The sequence below is a fragment of the Gorilla gorilla genome, chromosome 14 (assembly GCF_029281585.2).
Source record: "Gorilla gorilla gorilla isolate KB3781 chromosome 14, NHGRI_mGorGor1-v2.1_pri, whole genome shotgun sequence".
Lineage (NCBI taxonomy): Eukaryota > Metazoa > Chordata > Mammalia > Primates > Hominidae > Gorilla > Gorilla gorilla.
The window spans coordinates 107416949-107427935 of NC_073238.2; the positions used below are offsets into that span (position 1 = coordinate 107416949).

The window sequence follows — 10987 nt, forward strand, 5'->3', positions numbered from 1 at the left end:
GTATATGTGCCACATTTTCTTTATCCAGTCTATCGTTGATGGGCATTTTGGTTGGTTCCAAGTCTTCGCTATTGTGAACAGTGCCACAATTAACATACGTGTGAATGTGTCTTTACGGCAGCATGATTTATAATCCTTTAGGTATATACTCAGTAATGGGATTGCTGGGTGAAATGGCATTTCTAGTTCTAGATCCTTGAGGAATCGTCGCACTGTCTTCCACAATGGTTCAATAATTTACACTCCCACTAACAGTGTAAAAGCATTCTTATTTCTCCACATCCTCTCCAGCGTCTGTTGTTTCCTGACTTTTTAATGACTGCCATTCTAACTGGCATGAGATGGTATCTCACTGCGGTTTTGATTTGCATTTCTCTAATGACCAGTGATGATTAGCTTTTTTAAATATGTTAGTTGGCTGCATATATGTCTTCTTTTGAGAAGCATCTGTTCATAGCCTTCGCCCACTTTTTGATGGGGTTGTTTGTTTTTTTCTTGTAAATTTGTGTAAGTTCTTTGTAGATCCTGGATATTAGCCCTTTGTCAGTTGGATAGATTGCAAAAATTTTCTCCCATTCTGTAGGTTGCCTGTTCATTCTGATGAAAGTTTCTTTTGCTGTGAAGAAGCTCTTCAGTGTAGTAAGATCCCATTTATCAATTTTGGCTTTTGTTGCCCTTGCTTTTGGTGTTTTAGTCATGAAGTCTTCTTTGCCCATGCCTACATCTTGAATCGTATAGCCTATGTTTTATTCTAGGGTTTTTATGGTTTTAGGTCTTATGTTTAAGTCTTCAATCCATCTTGAGTTAATTTCTGTATGAGGCATAAGGAAGGGATCCAGTTTCAGTTTTCTGCATATGGCTAGCCAGTTTTCCCAACACCATTTATAAATAGGGAATCCTTTCCCCATTGCTTGTTTTTGTCAAGTTTGTCAAAGATCGGATGGTTGTAGATGTGTGGCATGATTTCTGAGGCCTCTGCTCTGTTCCATTGGTCTATATATCTGTTTTTGTACCAGTACCATGCTGTTTTGGTTACTGTAGCCTTGTAGTATTGTTTGAAGTCAGGTAGCATGATGCCTCCAGCTTTGTTCTTTTTGCTTAGGGTTGTCTTGGCTATGTGGGCTCTTTTTTGGTTCCATATGAAATTTAAAGTAATTTTTTCCAATTCTGTGAAGAAAGTCAATGGTAGTTTGATGGGGATAGCATTGAATCTATAAATTAATTTGGGCAGTACAGCCATTTTCACGATATTGATTCTTCCTATCCATGAGCACGGAATGTTTTTCCATTTATCTGTGTCCTCTCTTATTTCCTTGTGCAGTGGTTTGTAGTTCTCCTTGAAGAGGTACTTCACAACCCTTGTAAATTGTATTCCTAGGTATTTTATTCTCTTTTTAGCAATTGTTAATGGGATTTCACTCATGACTTGGCTATTTGTCTGCTCTTAGTGTATAGGAATGCTTGTGATTTTTGCACATTGATTGTCTATCCTGAGACTTTGCTGAAGTTGTTTATCAGCTTAAGGAGATTTTGGGCTGAGATGAAAGGGTTTTCTAAATATACAATCATGTCATCTGCAAACAGAGACAATTTGAGTTCCTCTTTTCCTAATTGAATACCATTTATTTATTTCTCTTACCTGATTGCCCTGGCCAGAGCTTCCAACACTATGTTGAATAGGAGTGGTGAGAGAGGGCATCCCTGTCTTGTGCCAGTTTTCAAAGGGAATGCTTCCAGTTTTTGCCCATTCAGTATGATACTGGCTATGGGTTTGTCATAAATAGCTCTTATTATTTTGAGAGACATTCCATCAATACCTAGTTTATTGAGAGTTTTTAGCATGAAAGGCTGTTGAATTCTGTCGAAGGCCTTTACTGTATCTATTGAGATAATCATGTGGTTTTTGTCACTGGTTCTGTTTATGTGATGGATTACATTTATTGATTTGTGTATGTTGAACCAGTCTTGCATCCCAGGGATGAAGGTGACTTGATCATGTTGGATAAGCTTTTTGATGTGCTGCTGGAATTGGCTTGCCAGTATTTTATTGAGGACTTTCACATCGATGTTCATCAGGGATATTGGCCTGAAATTTTTTTTTTCTTTTTTTTAATTATACTTTAAGATTTAGGGTACATGTGCACAACGTGCAGATTAGTTACATATGTATACATGTGCCATGTTGGTGTGCTGCACCCATTAACTCATCATTTAACATTAGGTGTATCTCCTAATGCTATCCTGCCCCCCTGTCCCCACCCCACAACAGGCACTGGTGTGTGATGTTCCCCTTCCTGTGTCCATGTGTTCTCATTGTTCAATTCCCACCTAGGAGTGAGAACATGCAGTGTTTGGTTTTTTGTCCTTGTGATAGTTTGCTGAGAATGATGGTTTCCACCTTCATCCATGTCCCTACAAAGGACATGAACTCATCATTTTTTATGGCTGCATAGTATCCCATGATGTATATGTGCCACATTTTCTTAATGCAGTCTCTCATTTTGGACATTCGGGTTGGTTCCAAGTCTTTGCTATTGTGAACAGTGCCGCAATAAACATATGTATGCATGTGTCTTTATAGCAGCATGATTTATAATCCTTTGGGTTTATACCCAGTAATGGGATTGCTGGGTCAAATGGTATTTCTAGTTCTAGATCCCTGAGGAAGCACCACACCGACTTCCACAATGGTTGAACTAGTTTACAGTCCCACCAACAGTGTAAAAGTGTTCCTGTTTCTCCACATCCTCTCCAGCACCTGTTGTTTCCTGACTTTTTAATGATTGCCATTCTAACTGGTGTGAGATAGTATCTCATTGTGGTTTTGATTTTCTTTTTTGTTGTGTCTCTGCCAGGTTTTGGTATCAGGATGATGCTGGTCTCATAAAATGAGTTAGGGATAGTTGTTGTTTGGAATAGTTTCAGAAGAAATGGTACCAGCTCGTTTTTGTACCTCTGGTAGCATTTGGCTGTGAATCCGTCTGGTCCTAGACTTTTTTTTTGGTTGGTAGGCTATTAATTGCTGCCTCAATTTCAGAACTTATTACTGGTCTGTTCAGGGATTCGGCTTCTTCCTGATTTAGTCTTGGGAGGTGTATATGTCCAGGAACTTATCCATTTCTTCTAGATTTTCTAGTTTATTTGCATAGAAGTGTTTATAGTATTCTATGATGCTAGTTTTTATTTCTGTGGGATCGGTGTTGATATCCCCTTTATCATTTTTTATTGCATCTATTAGATTCTTCTATCTTTTCTTCTTTATAAGTCTGGCTAGTGGTCTACCAGTTGTGTTGATCTTTTCAGAAATCCTGTTCCTGGATTCATTGAGTTTTTGAAGGGTTTTTTGTGTCTCTATCTCTTTCAGTTCTGTTCTGATCTTACTTATTTCTTGACTTCTGCTAGCTTTTGAATTTGTTTGTTCCTGCTTCTCTAGTTCTTTTAAATGTGATGTTAGGGTGGTGATTTTAGATCTTTCCTGCTTTCTCTTGTGGGCATTTAGTACTATAAATTTCCCTCTACATACTGCTTTAAATGTGTCCCAAAGATTGTGGTACGTTGTGTCTTTGTTCTTGTTGGTCTCAAAGAACATCTTTATTTCTGCCTTCATTTCGTCATTTACCCAGTAGTCATTCAGGAGCAGGTTGTTCAGTTTCCATGTAGTTGTGCAATTTTGAGTGAGTTTCTTAATCCTGAGTTCTAATTTGATTGCACTGTGGTCTGAGAGACAGTTTGTTATGATTTCCGTTCTTTTGCATTTGCTGAGAAGTGTTTTACTTCCAATGATATAGTCAACTTTAGAGTAAGTGCAGTGTGGTGCTGAGAAGAATGTATATTCTGTTGATTTGGGGCAGAGAGATCTGTAGATGTCTATTAGGTCCACTTGTTCCAGAGCTGAGTTCAAATCCTGGATATCCTTGTTAATATTGTCTTGTTGATCTAATATTGACAGTGGTGTGTTAAAGTCTCCCACTATTATTGTGTGGGAGTCTAAGTATCTTTGTAGGTTTCTAAGAACTTGCTTTATGAATCTGGGTGCTCTTGTATTGGGTGCATATATTTTGGATAGTTAACTCTTCTTGTTGCATTGATCTCTTTACCATTATGTAATGCCCTTATTTGTCTCTTTTGATCTTTGTTGGTTTAAAGTCTGTTTTATCAGAGACTGGGATTGCAACCCCTGCATTTTTTTTTTGGCTTTCCATTTGCTTGGTAAATATTCCTCCATCCCTTTATTTTGAGCCTATGTGTGTCTTTGCACATGAGATGGGTCTCCTGCATACAGCACTCTGATGGGTCTTGATTCTCTACCCAATTTGCCAGTCTGTGTCTTTTAATTGGGGCAATTATCCCATTTACATTTAAGGTTAATAGTGTTATGTATGCATTTAATCCTGCCATTATGAAGCTAGCTGATTATTTTGCCCATTAGTTGATGCAGTTTCTTCATAGCATCAATGTTCTTTACAGTTTGATATGAGTTTTTAACAAATAAATACTGGACTTTTTCAAATGTGTTTCTGCTTCTATTGCAATGCTGCCTAAATTTTCTCTTGAAGTCTATGAATGTGTTGAATTAACTTGTTACATTTTCTTATGTTGAACCATCTATTTAGCATACATTTATGACCATAGCTTGTCTCCAGATTTTCTCTGAGGTTACCCTGCTACATTTGACAGATGTGTTTTCTTGCCTCATGATAGAAAAGGAGGAGAAAATTAGGCACTGTTTTGCCCTGATACATACAAAAAAGGGAAAATAGTTTAGCTGCAAAATTTTCCATTCAGATCATTCTCTGTCTTTGGCATCTAGTCTACATCTTCTTCAGGTTACAGGTATCTTTCTTAGGGTTTCTTCTGGGTTTTGTGTTAGTTTCTGATTGTGGTGATAAAATTCACATGATTGATAGACTGTAATATTGTTCCCAATTCTTTGCTGTTTCCCCCAAGAGGTTTACACTTAAGACTTTGACATCATGCTAAATAATTTGACTTGTTTTATGCAATAAAATATGAGTGAATAAACCAAACTGGAATGATGATTAAACATATGTCTAATTTATTTTTGTCATTTTAGGACACATGACAGCATCTTAAATATATTACTAAATTATTTTTAAAATTTGGATTGATGGCCACAAAAGGAAATAAGTCATACAAAGAAATAACCCTATATCTAAAATGCTTATTATGTTGTAGTATTCTTCATGAACCATCAAATATTATGTCTCTTTCACCAGACCAACATTAAAATTTGATGTTTTGGCTCTCAATGTGTGGAAATCACCTACACACCTAAACTCACCCACGTTGTAAAATAATTTATTAGCAAGCATTTACAAAATCCAGATATTATGTGGAGTTGCATTATCTATTGAGAATTCAATTTTTCAGGGATTTTTCAGGGTCTGAAATGATGCTGAATCTTGAAATATCTGCAACAAAAGGGACATGACAGTGAAGGAGCCCCAACCACCTGCAGGAGTGTATCAATCCAGCTGCATATTGATATAATTAGACATAAGAGCTATTGAGTATCACAGACTTCAATCAGTGGAATAACTGTAAGAAAGGAAGAAGAAATTCTCTTTAGTGCAATATCTATAGAGGCCATTTCTTGTATATTTCACAAATCACAAGTTTCTTCATATTCCTTTATCTCATAATCCACATTCTAGCAATCTATTTTAGAATTGTTGGCGAATACATGAAAAAGTGATAAATGACTTGGCATACCAGAGACATCTAAAAATTGAACTCATTCTGGGAAGAAATACTTGGGAAAATAAAAGCTAATTCCAATCTCTGAACTCAGAAAAGATCAGGAAATAAAGACCTCACATGCATTTTAAATGTCAGGGGACAGGATAGGACTTAAATGATAAGCTCTTCCAGAAACCCCTGTCATTTCAAAGATGTAGGTAACTACTTTTCTCCCCTGTTATAGGAGATGGGACGTGCACTCTCTAGAGGAACTGAATGGAAGGGAGAGTAGCTTGCAGAATACCAAGCACTGATCCTCCTGCCTCACAGTGGCATGGTCCTTAGTTACCTCCTTTGCTATATTCTGCCCTTTTATTTAAACTTTTAACAATGAAAATCCACAGAGTTTCATCCACAAGTATCTTATGTTCTCTCTACACTCACATCCTGAATGATCTTTTCCAGTGTGTGGCTTTAAATCCATATACATGCTGATGATATAGCTCTATGTCTCTGAATTCTTGATTGGTCTATCCAAATCTTTCTTTATTCAAACATCTCTACCCAGAATGTCTAAACAGCATCTTAAATTTCCAAAGTGAATTCTTCTCTTCTCCTCTTGCCCCCTCCCCAAAGTTCTGCTTTATTCACATTCCTTTCAAACTCAGTAATAATTCTGTTCTTCTTGATATTCTGGCCAAAAATCTTGGATGAATCCTTGAGTTACCCCATGATCCGTCAGAAGCAAAAGAAATCCATGAGGAAATCCTCTTGATTCTATCTCAAAATGTTTCCAGTATCCAGTCATTTTTCATCACCTCTCCAGCCACCTCCCAGCCCAAGCCCCCATTTTCTCTTCTGGGTTGTTGCAACAGTGTCCTAATGGTTCTTACACTTCGGTCCATCATCGCCTATTCACAACAGGGCAGCCACAGTTATTTTTGTGAATGTATGTCACTTTTCTGCTCAAAACTCCAATGGCTCTCCATCTCATTCAGAGAAAAAGCTAATCGGTGTCTTGCATATGTAACTCCATGTGATCTCCACTCCCTCCTCCCTCCATGACTTCCCCCTTGTTAATTTTGCTCCAGCACCACTGGTCTCCTTGGCTCCCCCAACCCGGCATATTCCACTTCAGATATTCACACTGGCTGCTTGACCTGCCTCTAAAGCTCAGATGGGAATTGTTCAGAGAGACCTACCTATTTTAAAATTCAATTCTTCCCCCACCCTCATACTCCTCATCCCTATAGCTGGCTTATATATATATATATATTTTAGTAGCACTTACCACCTTCGAATGCACTATGTAATGTAGTTATTTATTTCTACCTTCCTCCAATAATATGTAAGCTCCATGAGCACAGGGACTTTTATCAATTACCAGAACTCACAATAATACTTGACATGCAATAGGGACTGTTTTTAAAAGAATAAATTAATTAAAAATAGAGAATATGGAAGAATATGTACATGTGTCCCTTGGGGGGCTGGGCTAAGGAATAGGAGAGCTCAATCTTTATCCTTAACTGTAGGAGATATGATAGATAATATCTAATACTAGAAATTCAGAAATAATTATATAAGTAGTTTATTTAGAAATAGGGAGATAACTACCTCTCCGGAAAAGCAATATTATATCTGCCTTTTGAAAGTCTAGGGTTTTTTGTCTTTATTTGTCATATAGAACTCTTTGAATCTGTAAACCATTTATTTTAATTACCTGATAAAATTTTTCGGTATAGAAAAGGGTTAATATTATATAAATTCATTATAAATAATTTATTAAGAATTATTAAAATTGATGTATAATTTTTTTATAAGATGTTATAAGTTTATTTAAAAATTTATATTCTTTATTCATAAAGAATATAAATATTTTAGATATATTTTATTCACAACATTGAGCGGCATGTTACTGTTAATTCGGGGAAGGGTATGCAAATCTAAAATGTAGATTTTAATTAACTAGTGTTCTGTTCAGTAAGTTTAAATATAGTCCTTGGAATATCGATTTGTAAATAAATGAGCAAATCACCTAAAATTTTAAACACATGGGAATTCATTTAATATTTAATAGGTTTTCAGAGCTTTAGAGATCCTAGTTTATTCTTTACCCATTATTTTGTTAAATACCGTTGTTCCATGAAAGAAATAAAATGTTTCCATCATAATTCTGGATAAAATTGTATTCTAACATTATCCTCATTGGAAATAAAATATGTTAACTTGGACTATGCAAGTAATTCTGGCTGGATGACACACTGAAGTCATTTCTCTCATTGGCGTTGGAAGTTTACATTTCTAATTACCCTTAAATTGTTGGAGTAAACCAAGAAAACAATGCTTTGCTTAAATTCCAATTTGTAAAATCTTTCCTAAGCTTTTATGTTTCAAAAATAAGCCTTTCTCTCCAATGCAACAAACATAAAAATTAATAAAAAATTGCAGCCACAGTAAAGTTTGGTATTATGAAGTGCTGCTTAGACCACTGTGAATGCTGAAGTTGCATGGCAATATGAGAGAATTTCCATGAACATATATTGACTACTAATGCAGAATAAAGTTTTCTCATTCTCCAACCAAAACAATTAAAAAGGAAAATTATGTTTATTAAAAGCCTATTTATATCTAGGCTTTTAGCCAAACCCTTTTGAAGATGATTTTCCCAATTGGAAAATTATCAGAAGCAAAATCCTTTCAAGAATACAGGATTTCAAAATTCATCAAGTTAAATTATTCTTTATATAAGATTTCTTTCTTAAACTCACAAAACCACTAATATGTGAAATATTACAAATGATGACCTATTGGTTATTGTCCTTTGGTTTAAGAAAAAAGGAGGAAATCCACTTATGGAAGAATTTACCTATGCATTTTTTTTTCTTTTTTTTTTTTATTATACTGTAAGTTTTAGGGTACATGTGCACATTGTGCAGGTTAGTTACATATGTATACATGTGCCATGCTGGTGCGCTGCACCCACTAACTCGTCATCTAGCATTAGGTATATCTCCCAATGCTATCCCTCCCCCCACCCCACAACAGTCCCCAGAGTGTGATATTCCCCTTCCTGTGTCCATGTGATCTCATTGTTCAACTCCCACCTATGAGTGAGAATATGCGGTGTTTGGTTTTTTGTTCTTACGATAGTTTACTGAGAATGATGATTTCCAATTTCATCCATGTCCCTACAAAGGACATGAACTCATCATGTTTTATGGCTGCATAGTATTCCATGGTGTATATGTGCCACATTTTCTTAATCCAGTCTATCATTGTTGGACATTTGGGTTGGTTCCAAGTCTTTGCTATTGTGAATAATGCCGCAATAAACATACGTGTGCATGTGTCTTTATAGCAGCACGATTTATAGTCATTTGGGTATATACCCAGTACTGGGATGGCTGGGTCAAATGGTATTTCTAGTTCTAGATCCCTGAGGAATGGCCACACTGACTTCCACAATGGTTGAACTAGTTTACAGTCCCACCAACAGTGTAAAAGTGTTCCTGTTTCTCCACATCCTCTCCAGCACCTGTTGTTTCCTGACTTTTTAATGATCGCCATTCTAACTGGTGTGAGATGGTATCTCATAGTGGTTTTGATTTGCATTTCTCTGATGGCCAGTGATGATGAGCATTTTTTCATGTGTTTTTTGGCTGCATAAATGTCTTCTTTTGAGAAGTATCTGTTCATGTCCTTTGCCCACTTTTTCATGGGGTTGTTTGTTTTTTTCTTGTAAATTTGTTTGAGTTCTTTGTAGATTCTGGATATTAGCCCTTTGTCAGATGAGTAGGTTGTGAAAATTTTCTCCCATTTTGTAGGTTGCCTGTTCACTCTGATGGTAGTTTCTTTTGATGTGCAGAAGCTCTTTAGTTTAATTAGATCCCATTTGTCAATTTTGTCTTTTGTTGCCATTGCTTTTGGTGTTTTGGACATGAAGTCCTTACCCATGCCTATGTCCTGAATGGTAAAGCCTAGGTTTTCTTCCAGGGTTTTTATTGTTTTAGGTCTAACGTTTAAATCTTTAATCCATCTTGAATTGATTTTTGTATAAGGTGTAAGGAAGGGATCCAGTTTCAGCTTCCTACATATGGCTAGCCAGTTTTCCCAGCACCATTTATTAAATAGGGAATCCTTTCCCCATTGCTTGTTTTTCTCAGGTTTGTCAAAGATCGGATAGTTGTAGGTATGCGGCGTCATTTCTGAGGGCTCTGTTCTGTTCCATTGATCTACATCTCTGTTTTGGTACCAGTACCATGCTGTTTTGGTTACTGTAGCCTTGTAGTATAGTTTGAAGTCAGGTAGTGTGATGCCTCCAGCTTTGTTCTTTTGGCTTAGGATTGACTTGGCAATGCAGGCTCTTTTTTGGTTCCATATGAACTTTAAAGTAGTTTTTTCCAATTCTGTGAAGAAAGTCATTGGTAGCTTGATGGGGATGGCATTGAATCTGTAAATTACCTTGGGCAGTATGGCCATTTTCACGATATTGATTCTTCCTACCCATGAGCATGGAATGTTCTTCCATTTGTTTGTATCCTCTTTTATTTCCTTGAGCAGTGGTTTGTAGTTAAGAAGTCAATTTTGCATTATCGGGCATATGCAGATAATAAGAGTCCTGTATATTTGAATATTTTGCTTAAGAGTATACATATATATATACACACACACACACACATATATATACATACATATATATACACACACTCTTAGTGTGTAAATACATGAGTGTATATATATACTCAATGTGTGTATATATATGAGTATATATATACACTTATGTGGATATATATATACTTGAATACATGTATGTGTCTAAATACAAGGTTCTAAGTAAGATCTTTAATGATCTTGATGTGTAGGGTCTTTATTAAGAACAGTGCTCATGGGTCTGCAAATATGGATGTAGTAGAATTAATATTATGGCAAAAAGTTTAGTGATTGTGTTACTCTGATTAAATTGAAAGCATGTGAAATTAAGTGACATATCTCTAGTGGTCATTTTTTTGTCTTGCCAACAAGCTCCACCTAATAATTTAAAACTAACTTCAAGGAATTTTTATTTAGCTATTCATTCAAATAAGTTTTGAATTTAGTGTAGTAAGGTAAATAATTTATTATTTCTAGTGAGGTTCTATATTCCAACTTTGATTTCTATTGACAATTCATTTTACTTCGTTTTTGTCAAGACAGGTTATTATGCAGTTTACCAAGACTAAATAGAATATGAATTTTATTCTGAGTAAGTTTTTATAGGGCAATGTCTACTACAGAAGCACCTAGC

General features: G+C 35.9%; 1 protein-coding gene across 1 annotated transcript in view; it reads left to right on the forward strand.

Annotated features, from left to right (window-relative positions):
- Positions 1 to 10987, forward strand: part of GPC5 (glypican 5) — a 1465923-nt gene that overhangs the window by 1292320 nt on the left and 162616 nt on the right. The gene's annotated exons all lie outside the window — the stretch shown is intronic.